Raw genomic sequence first — 20,137 nt, forward strand, 5'->3', positions numbered from 1 at the left:
AACCTTTTTGCCCAAGGCAGATGTTGTACTACTGATTCCCACCTCACTTCCTTTTTTTTTTTTTCTTTGGTGTCAGCCCTGGGGCTTGGACTCTGCCAGGGCACTGTCCCTGAGCTCTTCAGTTCAAGTCTACTTCCCTACCTTGGAGCCAAATCCCATTTCCATTTTCTACAGGTTAATTCAAGTCCTTTTGTGCCAGACTGGCTTTCCATCTTGATCATGAGATCTCTACCTCCAGAGTAGCTAGGATGACAGGAGTAAACCACCATGCCTGGCTGAGTCTCACACTATTAGTTCCCTGGCTGGCTTTGAACCTCAATCCTCAGATCAGAGCCTCCTAACCTAGGCATACAGGGGTGAGGCACTGTGCCCAGCTACTTAAAATATTTTTAAAGGCTCATTCCTGTTTAGCATGGGTCAGAATGTCATTCCTCTTTAAGACTGTCTACTGTTCCATTAAAAGGATATACCACATTTAGTTTGTCCATCAATAGACATTTGGGTTGTCTCTACCTTTCTACTACTGTGAATGTCATAAATAACATTACATGCCTTTTATATTGAGCACACTGCTCTAACAGCATCCAGAGGCATCCTTTCATAATAGACCAGGTGAAACTATTAGGACTCACAGTTATCTTTCCTTCACACGAACTACCATGACAATTCTTACAGCAGATGGGGCCCCTATGATGTGACTCACTTTTCTCCTAGCTATACTGATCTTGACATTTTTCTAAATAAATAAATATCTAACAAGTTGACAAATAAGGCAGTGCCTTTGCAAATTCGGCATGTTCTTCTCTAGAAACTTCTTCAAAACTTTTTTTTTTCTTTGGTCAGTCGTAGGGATTGAACGTGAACTGGGTGCTGTCCCTGAATCTTCATCACAAGGCTAGTGCTTGATCACTTGAGCCATAAAGCTACTTCCTCTTCTAAACCTTTCAGGGGACCTTGATGCTTCATGTCAACTGCCTGCAATCAGGAGGTTGATATATGAAGATCTCTGTTCAAAACCAGCCTAGGCAGACAAAGCTGACAGGCTCCTATCTCACATAAATTAGCAAAAAACTCAAAGTGAATATTTGGCTCAAGTAGTAGAGAATCTGTCTTTCAGGAAGAAGTCAAGCACTGGAATGAGTCCCTCAGTTCAAGCCCCAGCACTGGTGCCAGTGTATGTGTGCATGTGCAAGTGCCTGCACACACACACACATACACAAAAATAAATATTTGTGCTTCTCTTATCTTCTCAGAAATCAGATCAAAGGTTTCCCTCAGCAAACCCTTCTCTGGACAACTGATCTAAAATATTAACTAAATTATTAACCTTCCTTCCTCTCCCGTTCCCTGGTTTTTCTTCAGAACAAGTCTGTTTCAGCCTCCTTCTGTAGGCTGTGAGCTCCAAGCTCACACTGCTCTCCAGCATCCTTATCTCTAGCAGCACCTCCTTCCCTTCACTGAGAATCACAAAACTGCTGCTTCTTCTACACAGAGGAGTTTGAAAAAGGGACCCCTCTTCCCTGGGACAAGCAGCCCAAGTGGAGCTGAGACCTGAAGACTTTAGCACATGCATTGCTCAACCATGGGAAGGTAAGCTGAAGACATTCCCAGGTTAGGTACATTGCAACTAGTCTATTTCTTTTTTTCAAGTTGTGGGCTTATGCTCAGGGCCTGACCATTGTCCTTGGATTTTTCTCAAGTCTAGAACTCTACCACGTGAGCCTCAGCACCACTTCCAGCCTTTTGTAATTATGCGGTGCCAAGGAATCAAATCTGGGTATCATGCATGCTAGACAAGCACTCTACTACAAGGCCAAACTTCCGGCCATGCAACTACTGTATTTCCTATTTACTGCTTTAGCAAAGTTTAAAAATCAAGAACATAACAGGAAGGAAACTACTTGGAGTTTCTCACCCTCTCCCAGTTATCTAGAAGAGGTGAAGGAAACTGGATTTGAGACATGGATTTTCTTTCTTTTGTGGGTGGGTGGAGAGTGGACTTATATCGTTCAAGATTCCCCAGTTGACCAAGGCTGCACACCAGCCCAGTCTTCCCACATTAGTGCCTTTGAACTAAGAACCCAGCTTTAATCCCAGACCTCTTTTTCTTTTTATCACTGTTACAATATAAGATGCACTCCATAGTGGAAGCTTCTGAATCTTTGTCCTCCTCCCAGAGACAAGATTACTTCCAGAAGAAAAACAGACCTTATCATTAATTGCAACTGAACCAGAACTGCTACATTCAGACTGAGCTCTCCTGTTGGATCAGTCATAGGTCTTAAACAGATAATACATAAGAAAGGATTGCCTGGCCCTGGTGACTCATACTTGTATTTGTAGTAGGGAAACTGACTCCTGAGGACTGGTGATTCTTCTCAAGGCTTGGGGCCTGTCCTTCAGCTCAAGGCTAGCCACTGCACCACTTCCTGCTTTTTCTGAGTAGTTGATGGGAGCTGGCTTTGAAACATGATCCTCAGATATCAGCCTCCTGTGTAGCTAGGATTGCAGGCATCAGCCACCATGGACCAGCTGGATCTGATCTTTCTAATATCACCTCCCCTCATTCTCTTTCTGGTTCAGAACCAGCCCCACACCCCTTCCTCCACATTCTGACTTCATTCCAGCCCTGAGACTTTCACCACAGCTATTGCCTCTACCAGATGTTTTTCCATATTACCCTTGAAGCTGGGTTCCTCATTCCACAGGTCTTGGTTTCCACACCACCTTTCCACAGAGACCCTTTTGTGTGTCTGAGGTTTGAACAGATTGAACTCGGGATCTGAGCACTGATGCTTACTGGGTTGTTTTTTTTTTTTTTCCTTCAGGCTGACATTCTACCACTTGAGCCACAGATCCCACTTCTAACTTATTGCTGGTTAATGGGAGATAAATATTTGACAGATTTTTCCCAGGTTAATTTTGAACCTTGATCCTCAGATCTCAGCCCTCTAAGGACTTTGGGTTATAGCTGTGAGTCAGCAGCATTGGATTGACAAGGACCCTTTTTTAGCACTCTCACCTACGGTGTTTATCTTGCTATGGTTGCAATTTTTTTTTTTTTGCCAGTCCCAGTGCTTGTGCTCAGAGTTTGAGCACTGCCTTGGGCTTTCTCAAGGCTAGCGCTCTCCAACTTGACTGTTTCTATGTATGTGTTATCAAGGAATTGAACCCAAGTCTTCATCCATGTTAGGCAAGCATTCTACCACTATGCCAAACTACCAGCCCCAGGCTATATGTAATTTAAACTATAGTTTTCTTCAAGTGTTTCATCCTACGATGAAGTGATTTTCTTTGAAACTTTCTAATAAATATGTAATGTATTCAATTTGGAGACTTCTGGTGTGCCTCAGATTTCTTCGTGGCCTTCTGAAATCCAGATTGCACTGGGTGTAATGATAAAAATTTTCCTATGTCACAGGCAACATTGTTGAACACATAATATCTGGCAACTTAGAGAACAGAGGATGTGAAGCTATGGTAACCAGATAAAGAACTTCCAGGACAGGCCAGGAGTTTGGCTTAGTGGTTGAGTGCTTGCTTAGAAACCACAGAGACCCGGGTTCTATTCCTCAGAACCACATACATAAAACAAGCTGGAAGCGGGGCTGTGGCTCTAGTGGTATATCTCTAACCTTAGGAAAGTACAAGGACACTGCAGTCCAAGGACACTGCTCTAGGCCTGAGTTCAAGGTCAATGACTACCAAGAAAATAAAAGAAACTTCCAGGACAATTCAAGGGCAAAAAATGTACTATAATAATCTGGCAGGCATGGGCTGGGAGTTTAGCCTAATGGTTAAAGTGCTTGCCTAGCAGACACAAAGACCCGGGTTCAATTCCTTCGTACTACTTACATAGAAAAAAGCCGGAAGTGGTGCTGAAGCTCAAGTGGTACAGCTCTAGCCTCGAGAAAGTCCAAGGAAAGTGCTCAAGCCCAGGACTGGCAAAAAAAAAAAAAAAAAAGAAAGAAAGAAAGAAAGAAAAAAAACCTAGCAGGCTTAGCTGCCAAATTATTTTTGTTTTTGTGAAAATTCTTAAACTGTTCAACTACCTACTCGTGGTTTCATTCTTGTGGTTATTGACCATGGGAATTTTGACGTGTTACTACTTTGGAGAAGAGCTCCTCACCTCCCCCCCCCCTCTCTCTCTCTCATCTTTTTACTCTCTGTTTCTTTCCTCTTTTTCTTTAATCAGTCCTGGGGCTTGAACTCTGGGCTTGGGCACTGTTCCTGAGCTCTTCAGCTCAAGGCTAGCACTCTACCACTTGAACTATGTGCTAGTTCCATTTCTCTGGTGGGTAATTGGATTAAGCATCTCATGAATGGACTATCATGCCTGGGCTGCCTTTGAACCACAATGCTCAGATCTCAGCCATAGAAGTAGCTAGGATTACTGGTGTCAACCACTGGTGCCCAACACTCCCCATTTTCTTATTGGTCTATAACAGTGTTGCACCATGAGCCTAACTCTTCTGCAGTTTAGTGGAGAGGTGGAAAAGGGGCAGAATTGAGGGGGGGAAGCCAGATGAGGTTACTGGTTATGGAACTTTGTGAGGGGGTAGGGGCCCAGGGTCCTGCATCCCAAGTTATGCAGCAAGTTTGCATCATGGTTCAAGCATGGGCACCCAGCAAAGGGAGCCGTAGCTGTGGGACTTTGTGTATGGGATGCACGGTTGAGGAACCAGGCTTATGTCCTGATAGGGTGAACACTGCTGTTGTAGCCCTTATGCACCAGCTACTTGTGGGAATACCAGAGTTTGTGTCTTAAGGCCTAGGGGAGCCCTGGCTATGTTGAGGGGTTGCACAGGGGGAGCGCTCAGGGGACCTGGCCTCAATGCTGGCTTGCTGCTAATCCTGAGGAGAAGCAGGACATGCATGGAACGGTTCAGTGGTCAGAGCAAAAGGATCTTTGCATGGAAGCCCACCTTGAACCACAGGCCTGTGATGCTCCAGTTCTTGCTGCTGCTCTTGGCAGTAGAGCCACCACAGTGGCTGAGGACGTTGAGCGACAGGCCAGGGAAGAGGGAAATGGAAGAGTTGTTACAAAGGAATATCAGGTGGGGTGTATGCACCACCAGGTACAGGGTGTAGGTGTGAATGCACGTGTGCCATGCCATCTGGCTGCAGCTGGGCCTGAACATGCAGGGAATGGAGGTGTGGGGGGAGAGGTGCCATGAATCAAGAAGTCTGAGCATCTCTGCCCTATGAGGTACCCCAAAGGAAACATGAACTGGCATGGCCTGTTGGCACAGCCCCAGATCTGGCCCTGGGATCAAGGTTCAACACCCTCACTCCTTCTTTTGTGACCACCCTAGAGTTCAGACTAAGGCTTGGACTCCTGGCCTTGAGCTTTTCCCCCTCTAGGCTGGCGCTCCAACCACCAGAGCCACAGCTCCACCTGTGGGTTTTAGCTGGTTCACTGGGTGGACTTTGCTGCCCCAGCTGGCTTTGAACCCTGATTCTCCAGATCTCAGCCTCCTGAGTTATACAGGAGTGAACTCTAGAGTGTAGCCCTGGGCTTCATCTACTGCCACATCCAAGAAACCCTACTAGAGACTTCACCACATGGGGCCACTCCGCAAGACAAACCCGCCCATGGAGAAGAGGGCCCCTTCTTCCTTGTGGTGACAAGATTTCTATGAAACTGATGGCCTGCCTCTGCCACTCAGACTTAGGCACATGTGGCAGGGGCTGCATCTCCGTCTCCAGCCATGGATGCCCAGCTAGGCCTAATCTGCTCCCTGGTGATGGGGAGTAGAGATATTGTGGGGTGCACCTGGCCCCGCATTCAGTGGAGTATGGAGTGGTGCATCATACACCCCAAGAACACTGGAGTACCATGGCCGGTGGTTGATCCCCAGACTGAGCCCCACAAGGGTCTCACCCACCTGCCACCCCTTTCAGATTCCTCTCCAACTCTGCTCCAAGCTCATCCTCAAATCCCAGATCTCAGCCCCCTGGACCTCCAGCACAAGAAGTCTGCATGATGGGAAATGCAGGGTCCAGCTTGGGTCTGAGGGCAGGGGGAGAGGGATGGCCATCCCAGGCCCCAATCTTTTTACCTCCACTCCATGTAGCTCTGGGAGGTTTGTGGACTGGTGAAGTCAGTGTTGTGTCCACCAGACTGGGGATGTGGGCACCCAGGGGCAGAGGAATGGGGAATTCCAGGGGCTGGGGCGCCACCTGCTGGAATGCACAGTGTACTCATGTTCACTTAGGACTCCACACAGCAGGTGTTTAGGTGCCAGGCAGTGCCCAGGATAATGCCTTCAGAGACAAGAGCTATGACTGCTGGGTCACAGGACCTCTAACTCTCAGGCATCCCCTCTGGTCCTCCAGCTCCCAGTCATTTACCCTGCCCAAATCCCAAGCATTTCACCTCCAACTCCTAGGCATCTGCTAGCTGCACACTACCTCTGCACCCATATTTTGGCATCTGATTTTCCTGCTTTCAGCATGTGGCCCATTGGTTCTGGAACCAAACCTAGAGATCATGGAGGACGCCAACTAGGCCCCAGAACAGGAACCTAACAAAAAACAAACAGAAGAACAACAGAAATAGAGCTGTTATATTTCAGAAATTAATCAGAGATTCACAAGTTATTACTAACTTGATAAAAATTCCGGAAGACCTGAAAACTACCTATACCTCTATTTTTTTCCTTCATCTTAAAATTTCAAAGTAAAAGAAAAACTAAGACAATGCATTAAGAATACCGGTTTCATTACTGATTTGAAATGCCACTGTTTCAATTCCATTGTACTTGTGTTTTTCAGACTTAAAATCTGGTAATAAATGTTCTTGCCACAACTGTCAATCATTCATTATATGAAATACACCCCAAACCCCCAACTACCCAGGAGCAATGTCCCAGCCCGGGCATTGAAGAATTTAAGATTTTTTTTGTTCTCGTTTCTATTTTTTTTTTTTTTTTTTGCAGATCATGGGGCTTGAGCTCAGCCTTGGCACTATCTGTGAGCTGTTCAGTTCACGGTCACTACCCAACCCTTGAGCCAAGCCCCATTTCCTGTTTTCTAGAGGTTAATTGGAGACAAGAGTCTCAAGTCCTTTGGTTTTTAGCTGGCTTTGAGCCTTGATCCTCAGATCTCAGCCACCTGAGTAGCTAGGTTTACAGGCGTGAGCCACCTCATCAGCATCAGCAGCCAGCCAGCTGAAGTCTGTGACACTCATGTCTTAATCACCAGAGAACCAGAAGGAAGTGGCCCATGGCTCAAGGGGTACAGTGGTAGCCTAGAACTGAAAAGCTCAGTGACAACACCCAGTCCAAGAGTTCAATCCCCACAACTGACAAAAACCAGCAAAAGAAAGAATTATTCTTGGGGCTGGCAGTTTAGCCTAGTGGTAGAGTGCTTGCCTAACATACAGGAAGACCCAGGTTCAATTCCTCGGTACCACATAAACAGAACAAAAAAGCCGGAAGTGATGTTGTGGCTCAAGTGACAGAGTGCTAGCCTTGAGAAAGCCCAAGGACAGTGCTCAGGCCCTCAGTATGCTCCTCAGGACTGGCAAAAGAAAACAAAACTATTCTTCAGCCAAGCAATTGGCCTATTTTCCTAGCTAATCTAGGAGTCAATGATTGATTTATGGATCCATTTTCAGCTGTGTCCATTCCTTGAAAATGATCCCAATATGTTTTTCCAAGCTGAAGTAGAAGAACCTCTAGCTAATGGCTGCTTTACAGATGAACCTATGAATGAGGAAGGAGAGGTCAAGCTGTCAGCGACAGGAGCTGGTGGCACAGGCCTGCCATCCTATCTACTCAGGAGGCTGAAATTTGAGGATTTTGGTTCAAAGTCAGCCAGGGTATGAAAGTCTGTGAGACTCTATTAATCAACAGAAAACCAGAAGCGGCACCATGGTTCAAGTGATAGAGCACTAGCTTGGAGCTGAATTGCTCGAGCCAAAAAAAGAAAGAGAAAGAAGAAAAGAAAGAAAGAAAGAGAGAGAGAAAGAAAGAAGTAAGTTAAGCTGCCTGATCTCCTCTTTAGAAGACAGGGAAAAGTCATTTCAGAAAAACCTCATTCCATGAATACAAAATTGTGACAAATGCCTTGAAATTGAAAGGCCTCAAACCTAACAGTACATGGGGAAAAACCAATCCACCGAGGTCTTCCTCACAGCTTAGACATAAAATTCTCAAAACATGGTAAACTCAAATTGTCTGTGGTTATGACAAGAAAGCAGATTCTGATCTGGAAGATCAGGATAGTCAGAGTGGCTCCCTGGGGACCACAGTTAGAGAAGCAGACCCACTTACTCTCTACTGCGGAGAGAGATGTTTTTCACTGATACAAGGGACAAGCAATGGGGCCAAGAGTTTGGCCTAGTGGTAGAGTGCTTGCCTAGCATGGACAAATACCCGGGTTTGATTCCTCGATACCACATACATAGAAAAAGCTGGAAGTGGTGCTGAGGTTCAAGTGGTAGAGCTCTAGCCTTGAGAAAGTCCAAGGACAGTGCTCAGGCCCTGAGCTCAAGCAGAAGACTGGCAAAACAAACAAGCAAACAAACAAAAAACAAAAACAAACAACAAAAAACAAGGGATGGTGGGTGGGGGGGAGGGTAATGCGTACCAAGACATGTGAAAAGGTATCAATGTATGTGAATTAATGCACCTTCTATCTGGCAAATATCATGTTACCCTTTTATTAATTCCAATAAAAAATATAAAAATAAATAAAAAAACAAGGGACAAGCAATGAATGGTAGATGAGACCTTTTATATAAAAGGAGGAAATTAGAATCAATACAATTTCCCCCTGACAATGTGGAAAACTCCATTAGAAAGAATTTCAAAATACTAAAATTAAAAATGAGTCTCGATGCAAGAGCCTGCTTGAACCTATCAGAAAGTTGAAAGACTCAGGCCTGACAATATGTTATCTGATGCTGGATGCGGGCTTGTATGGGGAAACCACAGTCACAGGCAGGCACCTCCATCTCTAATACATCTCTATTTACTTGAGAAGGTTTCCCTCAAATGTCTGCATCTCTCAACTCTGTACTCTAAGTCATAAACAGAAACTTCTCCCATCACACCACTGCAAAGGAATTGCAATGGTTTGGCATTTTCTGACTGCGGGTGTCTTTTACACACTCCTACATTAAGAACATTCATACAATACAGCCACCACCCTCATGTTCACAATCTGGTGTGTTGATATGGAACATCCTGACCAGATTTGTTATTTAGAAACACACACACACACATACACACACACACGGCTTGAATGAGTAAATGTGTCACTCCAGAATGAATTAAAAGTGTCAGTTTTATTGACACTCTTGGCTAAGAGTCTCTGGTTGGTGGATAAAGATGGAGACACTGAATGTAGTGCTGAAGAAAGAGAAAGTGAGGCACAGGAAGTGATATCAAATATGAGCTGCTATTATTTTGTTGCTGACTGCACTGTTCTCAGTAGTATTGCAGAATTATACAAATGCCTGGGGCTTGTTCTGGCCAAGATAACTTCAAGATCATTTGGGGAATTTTTTTTTTGCCAGTTCTGGCCTTACCTACGGGCCTGAGCACTGTCCTTGGACTTTCTCAAGGCTAGAGCTCTACCACTTGAGCATCAGCACCATTTTCGGCTTTTTTCTATGTATGTGTTAAGGAGGAATCGAACCTGGGTCTTGGTGCATGCTAGGCAAGCACGCTAACACTAGGCCAAACTTCCAGCTCCAGGAAATTTTTTATATGGTAAACCAATAGTATTTCAGATATCTCTGATGTAGAGTAGTAGTATTCATTTTATATATATATGTTTTATTTGTATATTATTTATTATGTAATATATAATTTTATGTACTACGATTATTAGTTATATAATGTATAACATAATATTATATAATAATATAATATTATCATTATACTTAATAATATAATTATTATATTATTATATAATATATAATATATTTCTTGTAGTCAGTTCTGGCCTTGAATGCACAGTCTGGGCATTGTCCTTGAGCTTTTTCTTTTTTTGAGATTACATGCTTATTTAGTTTCAATAGAAAAATATTATACATATAAAAATTTGGTCCACTTCCTTCTTCTTTACCTGTACCATTCAAGTTTGAATACTTCAATTTCACTCACCACATATCTAACATGCATAGTTCATATAAGTAAGTGAATAACATCTTTTCTTTTATTTTACTATTTAAATAGCTATGCAATTAGTGTTTCTCTGAGCCATCTGAGTATACAGAAGTATACATCTGAGTATACAGAACTGTAATTTATAGGATCAGTAACTTCATCATCTTCTTTATGTAATATTTCCTATGATATGGCATTTACATAATAACCAGATATTTTGGATACATTTCCTGATATCCATTTGCAAAAATTAATACGTTAACGATAAGATGAAAATTCCTGAATAAAAGCACACTGAGACCACATATAGGGAAGCTGTCGTGAAAGGCCCTTGGACAGCGATAGCTTCAATTTCAACAGGAGCCCCACTGTTTGTAGATTTCATTGACAGTACCAAAGTCATTTATGTCAGCCACCAACACAGTTGCTTTTACCACATTGGTGAAGTCACAGCCTGCAGGTTTCAGAATTTTACGCATGATTTTAAGAGCTTGTTTCGTTTCTTCCACCACCCCTCCTGGCACAAGCTTTCCACTTGAAGGATCCATGCCAACCGGTCCTGAAATGTACTAGGGCTGGTCAACTAACACAGCTGAGTGTAGGCACCAAGGGCCCCAGGGGCTTTCCCAGTGCTGATCACTTTTCGGGTCAGAGACGACATGACTACACCCTCTAGCGGCCAATGACATGACTACACCCTCTAGCGGCCAATCGGATAGAAGAATCACTTTTAGCTATCTGCTCACCACTAGAGACTGAGGAGCCCAAGCCTCCTAGCCTCAGAAGGAAGGGGGCACACAAGGCATTGTCCATGAGCTTTTTGATTAAGGCTAGAACTCTAACAAACTGAGTCATTTCTGGTTTGCCTGTGGTTAACTGGAGAGAAGAGTCTCACAGATTCTTCTTACCAGGCTAGTTTGAACATAATTCTCATATCTCAGCCTCCTCAGTAGCTACAATTACAAGCCTGAGTCACGAGAACCTGGTCCTCTTTCATCAATTTTACACTAAATTCCCCATAGATAATGTACTACTATTATGCAGAAAATCTAGGAGCACACTTGCTTAGTAAATTGCAAATAATATTTAGAGAGCAATTATTGTATAATGTCCAGAGTTCAAGTCCCAGGACTGACAAAAAAAGTTTCTTAATTCACCAGAGCAAATTGACTATAGTTCCTGACCTACAGCTACAAATGTCCCTTGATAAAATCTAGAACATTTTATTTCTCTCAGAGCAATGAAGGCTACCAGGAAACTGACTGGTGGTACAAAGCAGGTTTGTAATGGCTGACATTTTACAAAAGACTTATTAGCATGTGAAGATACCCCCAAAAGCCACAAAATATATTAGCTTTACTTGGTAAGAAAAGGAACTCACCCCACAGGGAAAGATCCTTGGGAAGAGGAGGTTGTGCTGAAGAAGCAGCTGAATGCACTCGTGTCTCCATCCATGCACTGTGTAGGGCTTTCCCAGGTTCTCACTGCTCACTAAGGTAAACCTCAGACACCCCCCAGGGGAATCACCAGCAGCCAGGACTCAGGTAATTGCCAATGCTATGCTCTCCCTGTGGAAACATCACCAATGAATGAAAAAGAGAACGTGCACTTCAGGAGGATATTAAAAAGAACCACATTGCTTTTGGGAATACTGACAATGCGTGTGTATATGTCTGTGTATATGTGTGTAATGGTACTTGTACTTGAACTGCGGGCTTGGGAATTATTCTTTGGTACCTATCCTTTAGCTTTTTTTTGCTCAAGCCTAGTGCTCTACCAGTCAAGCCAGCTTCACTTTTGGAGTTTTTGTCTGAATTGAAGGTAAGAGTCCCATGATCTTTCCTGTTCAGGTTGACTTTGAAGCTCAAATTTCAGTCTGAGTAGTTAGAATTACAAGCATGAGCCATCAATACCTGGCTTCAGTCAGTGTGGCAAAGTACTGAATTTGAGCTCTTGTGCCAGTATGAAAACAAAATAATAAAAAAAAAACTAGGCCACATAAATATACAGAAAATATTAAAGCAATGTGATTAAATGTGGGGACCTGGGTGAAAGACATCACAAAATTATCGCTAGTATCTTTTCTTATTTTTTTGTTTTTGTTTTTTCGCCAGTCCATTCCTTCAACTCAAGGCCTGAGAACTGTCCTTGGGCTTTCTCAAGACTGGGGCTCTGTCACTGGAGCCACACCACCACTTCTGAATTTTTTTTTTATATATCTAGTAACAAGGAATGGAACCCAGGACTTCTTTTGAGTTTTGGCAAGCACTCAACCACTAGCCCAAACTCCCAGCCCTTACCTTGATTTTGAAAACCTAAATTTACTTTCCATAAAAGTAAACTGACATCAGGTCAGGAGTTTGGCCTAGTTTGCCTAGCGTGCATGAAGACTCGGGTGGAATTCCTCAATACCACATACATAGAAAAAAGCTGGAAGTGGTGATTACACTCAAGTGTTAGAACGCCTATAATCTTGGCAACACCGTGGCTGAGATCTGAGGAGCCCGGTTGAAAGCCAGCCCGAGCACTAAAATCCGTGAGACTCATCTCCAATTAACCACTAGAAATGCTGTGGCTCAAGGGCAGGGCAGTAGCCATGAGCTGGAGAGCTCTGGGACAGTGCTCAGATCCAGAGTTTAAGCTCCATGACCGACCAAAACAAAAAAGGAAGAAAAAATATAAAAAGACAACAACAACAACAAAAAACTACTGTTCTCCTCATTAGTACTGCTAGTTCTATTTCAGGCTTTTCTTCTAGAATGTTCTATATATTTATTATTTGCAAAATACTACTAAACAAAGAATCTTTCAACAACTATAAATTTTTATCCTAGGCACTTAAGTACATTATATGTCCTTCTGGTATAGAGAACTACAGTAATTTTTACCTCTTTTTTAGAATTGATTTTGTAGACATGTATTTTCATAAAACAAGGAGGGAAAAACACTCAGCAGATCACATGATTTCAATATAATTGACACCTGTAATTGGAACTACTTACACACCAGGCTGAGATATGAGGATCATAGTTTAAAACCAGAACAGGGAGGAAAGAGAAACTCTTATCTACAACTAAAAATCAAAGAGCTGGAAGTAAAGTTATGCATCAAGGGGTACAGTACTAACCTGGAGGGAAAAAAGAGGAAACAGACAACACCCACACCCTGAGATCAATCACAAGACACACACACACACACACACACACACATGCACACAATCTAAATAATAATACAGGTGTGACTGAGCTTCTCTGCATCATCTGAACTGTCTAATGGGAAGTGCACAAGACAATTTTAAAGTTTTTGTGGCTGTATATGAAAACTCCATTATAAGGTCATTTTTTTTTGCCAGTCCTAGGCCTTGAACTCATGTCCTAAGCACTGTCCTTGGGCTTTCTCAAGGCTAGACCTCAACCACTTGAGCATCAGCATCACTTCCAGCTTTTTTCTATATACATGGTACTGAGGAATCGAACCTGGATCTTCGTGCATGCTAGGCAAGCACTCTACCACATGGTCAAATTCACTGCACTATAAAGTCACTTTTGCCACAGCATCATTTAAAGTACTTGAAGGTTAAGATAGGAAAATTTATTCTGAATCATTACTGCTATTGAGGACTTTAAGTTCTTTGTGTGTCTCAATGATGAAGTCACCTAAGATCACACATACATTCACCCATAGCCTTTCAACAAGAAGTCTGACCTAACATGGTGGATATTGCTAGTGTGGAATGTAGCATGCAAGATGGGAACAGAGGAATCTGAGGGGAGGCTTCAGGCCACAGCAAATCACTCTGGTTGAACTGATATCCCTGGTTTTGTGGATGTTGAAGGCCTCACCACTAAGCTTCCAGGGTTATGTGATATGGTAGGACAATCCCTTCCCCTCCACACACTCCTTGGAACGTACAGAAAGCTCATCAGTTTCTATCATCATATTTGTTTCCAGACTATGACTGTATAACAATACATTAAAAAAGACCTCAAATCATAGAATATTCTAATACACTACAATAAAATTATATTGTACTGTTTTCATCCTATACACATAAAGGAAGAAATCGAAAGGGTTTGTTGGCAGTAGGGATATAGCTCAATGACAAAGTACTTGCCTAGCTCTGAAAGTTCCTGGGTTCAAACCCCGTTCCCGAAAAAGAAAAGAGAAAACTATATAGCTAAAATATACTTAATTCTGATATTTTTTAAGATAAAACACATTTACTTTAAACATTCTTCTGATGTACAAAACAAAACTAACATCAAAGTTAGCTTCAGAAAAAAAGTATCCTCAAATCAAAACTTCTTACAGTTCAAAGACAGCCTAGCGAATAAAGTTGATCATAAGACTCATCTCCAGTTAGCTGGCAAAAGTCAGAAGTGGAAGTATGGCTCAAGTAGTAAAGTACTAACCTCCAGCAAAATGTTAAGTGAGAGCCACTGTAATCCTAGCTACTCAGGAGGCTGAGATCTGAGGATCATGGTTCAAAGCCAGCTTGAGCACTAAAAAGTCCATGAAACTCTTATTTCCAGTTAATCACCAGAACACAAGAAGTGGCACTGTTGCTCAAGGTAGTAGGGCGGTAACCTTGAGCTGAAGAGCTCAGGGACAATGACAAGTCCCACAACTGGCAAAAAAAACATGTGAAGTGACAGTGCTGACTTTAAGTCTCAGTAATGCCACCGAAAAAGAAGGAATTTATTCTTTAGGAATTTAAATAAGGAATTCAGGGATTCTTAGGACTAAACTATAAGGTTTCCAAAACAAAGATTTCTTTAGTAATCATCCATTCTTTTGTTGAATGCATAAACTATGACTGAAGGCACCTTAACTTCCGATGTTTTATTATTGTTTTGCCTTCATGTAGACAAGAACTGTAGAAATTCTTGGATGTTTCAATATGTAAAAGAAATATTATAGCATGAAAAAGCATATGACAAGAGACCCATTTCTTTTCTCTGTGTGTGTGTGCCACGTTCTTAGTGTTTTCATTCAAGGCTGGAATTATATCACTTGAGCTACATGTTCACTTCTGGCTTGTGGGTTGTTAATTGAAATAAAAGTCACATGAACTTTTCTACCAAGGCTGGGGTTAAACAGTGATCCTAGATCTTAGCTTCCCAAGTAGGAGGCTGAGCTGGTCTCCAGCTGGGGATCTCTCTTTTCTCTCTCCCTTTCTCTCCCTCTCCCTCCCCCCCTCCCCCCCGCCCCCGTCTCTGTCTGTCTGTCTTTCTGTTGGTCATGGGACTTGAACTCTGGGCATGGACATTGTTCCTGAGCTCTTCAGCTCAAGGCTACCACTCTACCCTAAGAGCCACAGCATCACTTGTGGTTTTCTAGTGGTTAACTAGTGATAAGAGACTCAAAGACTTTAGTACCCGGGCTGGCTTTAAACTGCTATCCTCAGGTCTCAGCCTCCTGAGTAGCTAGGATTACAGGTGTGAGCTGACTGGCCAGGCTTTGGGCTATTTCTCTGAGGCAGGAAATGTCAAGGATGAAGATGGCTAGCAGAAGAAAAGGGGAAGAATAGAGTAATCAAAAGTTGTGACAAAAGTGGAGGTTAGGACACAAAACAAGTGTATCTAAAAACATCACTGCTCAACCACCACATCAGAATGTAGTAGAGTTTACAGGAAAACCGTTTCTCTTGGACATTCCAATTTATCACTTGTTACGAGACTTTAATGGATCCTTATACATTGAACCAAAAATGCAGTCCGTGTATCATGACATTTATAATGCTTTCTAAGTTGTTTTTAGCCTGTGTGTGTGTGTGTGTGAGAGAGAGAGAGAGAGAGAGAGATAGAGAGAGAGAGAGAGACAGAGAGAGGGAGAGACAGAGACAGAGACAGAGACAGAGACAGAGAGAAGAAGGTTGTATTACAGTTTGGAATATAATGATCTAAGTTTATCTTTTGTTATTAGGTAGGTGATATACAGAGGGAATACAGCTAGATTTAAGTCAGGTAAAGAGTACATTTCTTTTTGGACAATATCCCCTGTTCTCTCACTCTCTCCCAGTTTTTCCCTTCCACCCCACCACACGTTTTATATTTCATTTCCAACATCATGTTCAGTGAGTTCCACTGCTGCATTTCTTTACCCTTTGACCCCTCATTTCTCTGTTTTTCTACTTTAAATGGCTTAAGATAAAAGTGGAAGAAACGGGACATAGTTATTAAAGAAAAATGCAGATGCAGACATTTACTGAGTGACATGGGAGGTCCTGGTGGCCCCCAGGACAATGTGAACAACAGTCTTGTTATGAGCTCCACTAGAAATCTTTGGAAGTCTCTCAGGCAAAATATGGTAAAGAACAAAGGGGAAGATTTAAATAATAAAAATAAAAATAAGTAGTGGAGGATTGCCCATCTAGTTCGGCCTTTGTTGTTGTCGGTTGTGGGACTTGAATGCTGGGCTTGGGTGCTTGAGCTCTTCAGCTCAAGGCTAGAGCTTTTACCACTTGTGCCAAAGCACCAAGTCAGGTTTTTGGTCGTTAGCTGGAGATAAATCTCATGGACTTCTGTGACTGGGCTGGCTTTGAAGCCTGATCTTGATCTCTGCCTCCTGATTCTCTAGAATTACAGGTGTGAGGCACTGGTGCAAAGCTTTACCCATCTATTTGGTTTTTTTGTTGTTGTTTTTTTTTTTGCCACTCTTGGGCTGGGGCTCAGAGCTTGAGCACTGCCCTTGGGCTTCCTCAAGGCTAAAGCTCTACCACTTGAGCCTCAGCACCACTTTCAGTGCTATGTATGTGGGGTACCGAGGAATTGAACCTGGATCTTCGTGCATGCTAGGCAAGCACTCAACCACTAGGCCAAACTCCCGGCCCTAGCCCATCCATTTGTAAAACAGCTTTATTACAAACTTAGTTATTCATAGACATAAATAACTTGGGGATGTGAGTTTGGCCTAGTGGGAGACTGCTTATCTAACATGCAAAAAGATTCAGGTTCAATTCCTTGGTACCACATACACAGAAAAAGCCAAAAGTGGTGCTGTGGCAAACGTGGTAGAGCTCTAGCCTTGAGAAAAGCCCAAGAACATTGCTCAGGCCTGTGTTCAAGTCCCAGGACTGGCAAAAAAAAAAGAGAGAAAGAGAAAAAAAGGACACAAACAAGAAACAATACAAATTTCAGTGTGTGTAACGAAAGTTTTTTTTTGTTTTTTTCTTTTTTTGCCAGTCCTGGGCTTAAGCTCAGGGCCTAAGCACTGTCCTTGGATTTTTCTCAAAGCTAGACCTCTACCATTTAAGCCTCAGCACCACTTCTGGCTTTTTTGTATGTATGTGGTACCAAGGAATCGAACCCAGGTCTTTGTGCATGCTAGGCAAGCACTTTAATCACTAGGACAAACTCCTGGCCCGCTAGGCCAAACTCCTGGCCCTGTAACGAAAGTTTTAAAGTGGTGATTCTGTAGCTGCCATCACACTACCACTACAGAGTGGAATACTTATGGTAGGTCATGTGGATCTCAAAGACTAGAATATTGACTCTGTTCCTTTACACAAAATGTTGGCCTGAAGCTGTCTCCAATGAATGGCATTTCTAGTACAGATCTACACTCCTTTGTATATGCAATTTTTTATCTTTTCCTGTCTTCCATCCTTCTTCCCTCCTCTGTGTATTTCTCTTTGTGTGTGTGTGTCCACACAAGTGATAGTGCATGTGTCCACAAATCCATGAATGGAAGTGCTTCTCTTGAAGACCTCACTCAAGTCCCTTACTTTTCCCTAATACTTAGGCCACAAAGCCAGAAGTGGTGCTGAGGCTCAAGTGGTAGAGCTCTAGCCTTGAGAATAATCCAATGACAGTCCTTAGGCCCTGAGCTTAAGCCCAGGACTGGCAAAAATAAAAAGAATCTGGCAAGGGCTGGGAGCTTGGCCTAGTAGTAGAGTGCTTTCCTAACATGCACAAAGACCCAGGTTTGATTTCTGAGTACCACATACATAGAAAAAAGCTGCTAGTGGTGCTATTGCTCAAGCTGTAGGAGCTCTAGACTTGAGAAAGCCCAATGACCAGTGTTCAGGCCCTGAGTTCAAGCCACAGGAATGAAAAAAGAGGAAAAACAAGCCACCATAAGGAAATAACTAGGCAAATATGATAAACATAATAGCTTATTACACAACTGACTCACAATCTTCCATTTGAAAGGACAACATTATAGAAAGATATAGGACTAATATTTTAGAGTATGAGAAACTAAAGTGACATTACATACACAATTTGAGCCCTAATGAAAATTACCTTGAATAATAACTTAGTATTTTTGTCTCAAGTGGTAAAGTCCTATCCACATGAAAAAACAAAACAAAAAAAAAACCTCAGTAGCAATGCCCTGAGTTCAAGCTCCATACCAGCACAAAACAAGTCTCTTGGTTCTGAATCCTAGTCCTCCAGGCAGAGTTCTGCACGGATGCTGGGGTTCTGTTTGCGGTTGGCATCCCTTGTGGACACTGGGGACCTAAACGTGCAGGGACACAGTGAGGACCCGGGGAGCTCACCCAGTCTCCTGACGGGCACGTGGACTCTGGCGGTGCTGTGGGTTTTCTTGAGGAGAAGACGTGTGCACTCACCTCAGAGCGGGGACGGGGACGGCTCCCGGGCGGCCTCGGGCGGCGCCCACGCGGCCCCACGCCGCCCCACACACCAGGCCCGGGCGGAAGAGGCCCCACCTGCACCAGGTCGCCGCCCCGGGTGCAGAGCCAGCCAGGGCAAAGCTCTGGAGTCCCCAGGGCCACGTGAAGATGGGGAACGGAGAAACCTGGCGCCAAGGCCAGAAGAGGCCGCGGTGGCCTCTGAGCGCCTTCTTCCCTCTCTGGTGCCGGTTGCCCCTCAGCAGCCAGGGTCACCGGGTGCGCGTGCACATGCGTGCCACTTCTCCAGGGCCCAGCAGTGTGCGGCCGCGCATGCGCGTGCGGTACTGGGCTAATCCTGCGAATCATGTTTCATGATTGCCACTCCCAAGAAAAAAAGAATTGTATAACATAATTCAACTCTTAATGAAACAGTTTTTGGTATAAGAATGAGACAGCAGATAGCAGTCATTACCAAACATAAATATTTGCCAGGAACATTGGGTGGGGGAGTGGGAGAGGGTGGGAGGAGGCAGACTCTAACACTACATTGGCTCAAAGTTGCCTGCAGGCAGAAAGGCTAATTCAGGGTCCACAGAGGTATCTACCACCTTATGAAAGACACGGGGTTCTTCCTGACTCTCACTTAATGAGTATAGTTGAAAGACACCAAGTCAGAATCATAGGACTGCCATTCTAAGTTTTAGCTCATGCTTATAACCAGGTGTTTTGCTAACTAAGGAATTGGAGCCTGCGGGCCATAAAACTACTCCTTGACAATTGAATGAGAACTTCCCGTCAGTTCCCCCAGCTTGGGAAGCTCCCTAATCCTTATCTTATCTCATTCAACCACCTGATGGGTGTAAACCTGAGATTTAGCCTATTCCCGTATTTTGATTGTTACTTAGCTTACTTTTGTATTCTTTGGCTATTACCAAGTTCCAGGTAAGATCATGCTTGGAAACTATTTCTATGTTGACCAGGAGGTCATAGAATAGTTTGTAAGCATGTCTTGCTAATGCCCGTGCCTTTCATAACTGGGCAAAAACTTGTGTAAAGCCTAAACCTACCCTTTTCCCTTAGTAGTAAAAATGGATTGCAGCAAGAGCCCCTCACCCTCCAAAGCAAGAGCTCACATCTTGCTGAATACCAAGGATTGTTTCCTCATACCAAGGATTGTTTCCTCATACCAGGGGCCAGAGATGTGCAACTTAGCACGAACACTATCTAAATGGTGAGTGGTCAAATTGTATGGTTTGTTCTAAAATTATTGGCTGCCTGCGTGCAGACCTTGTTGTAATGCTTTAAACTTATTGGCTAAAGAAGCGCGGGCTCTGCTGTAACGGAGACAGCCCCAGGACAGTTCGGGGCTCTCAGCCACTGACCCGAACCCTGCGGATCTCGAGGTCACGTGTACCTGGGAGCCCGAGCATGCCCGAAT

The 20,137-nt window shown here is 43.5% G+C and overlaps 1 pseudogene; it reads right to left on the reverse strand.

Annotated features, from left to right (window-relative positions):
• Positions 1-5,949: 5,949 nt before the first annotated feature.
• LOC150044726 (2-iminobutanoate/2-iminopropanoate deaminase pseudogene) lies at positions 5,950-10,782 on the reverse strand (annotated as a pseudogene).
• Between the last annotated feature and the right edge of the window lie 9,355 nt (positions 10,783-20,137).

This window comes from Megascapheus bottae, chromosome 29 (assembly GCF_031878675.1).
Source record: "Megascapheus bottae isolate mThoBot1 chromosome 29, mThoBot2.hap1, whole genome shotgun sequence".
Lineage (NCBI taxonomy): Eukaryota > Metazoa > Chordata > Mammalia > Rodentia > Geomyidae > Megascapheus > Megascapheus bottae.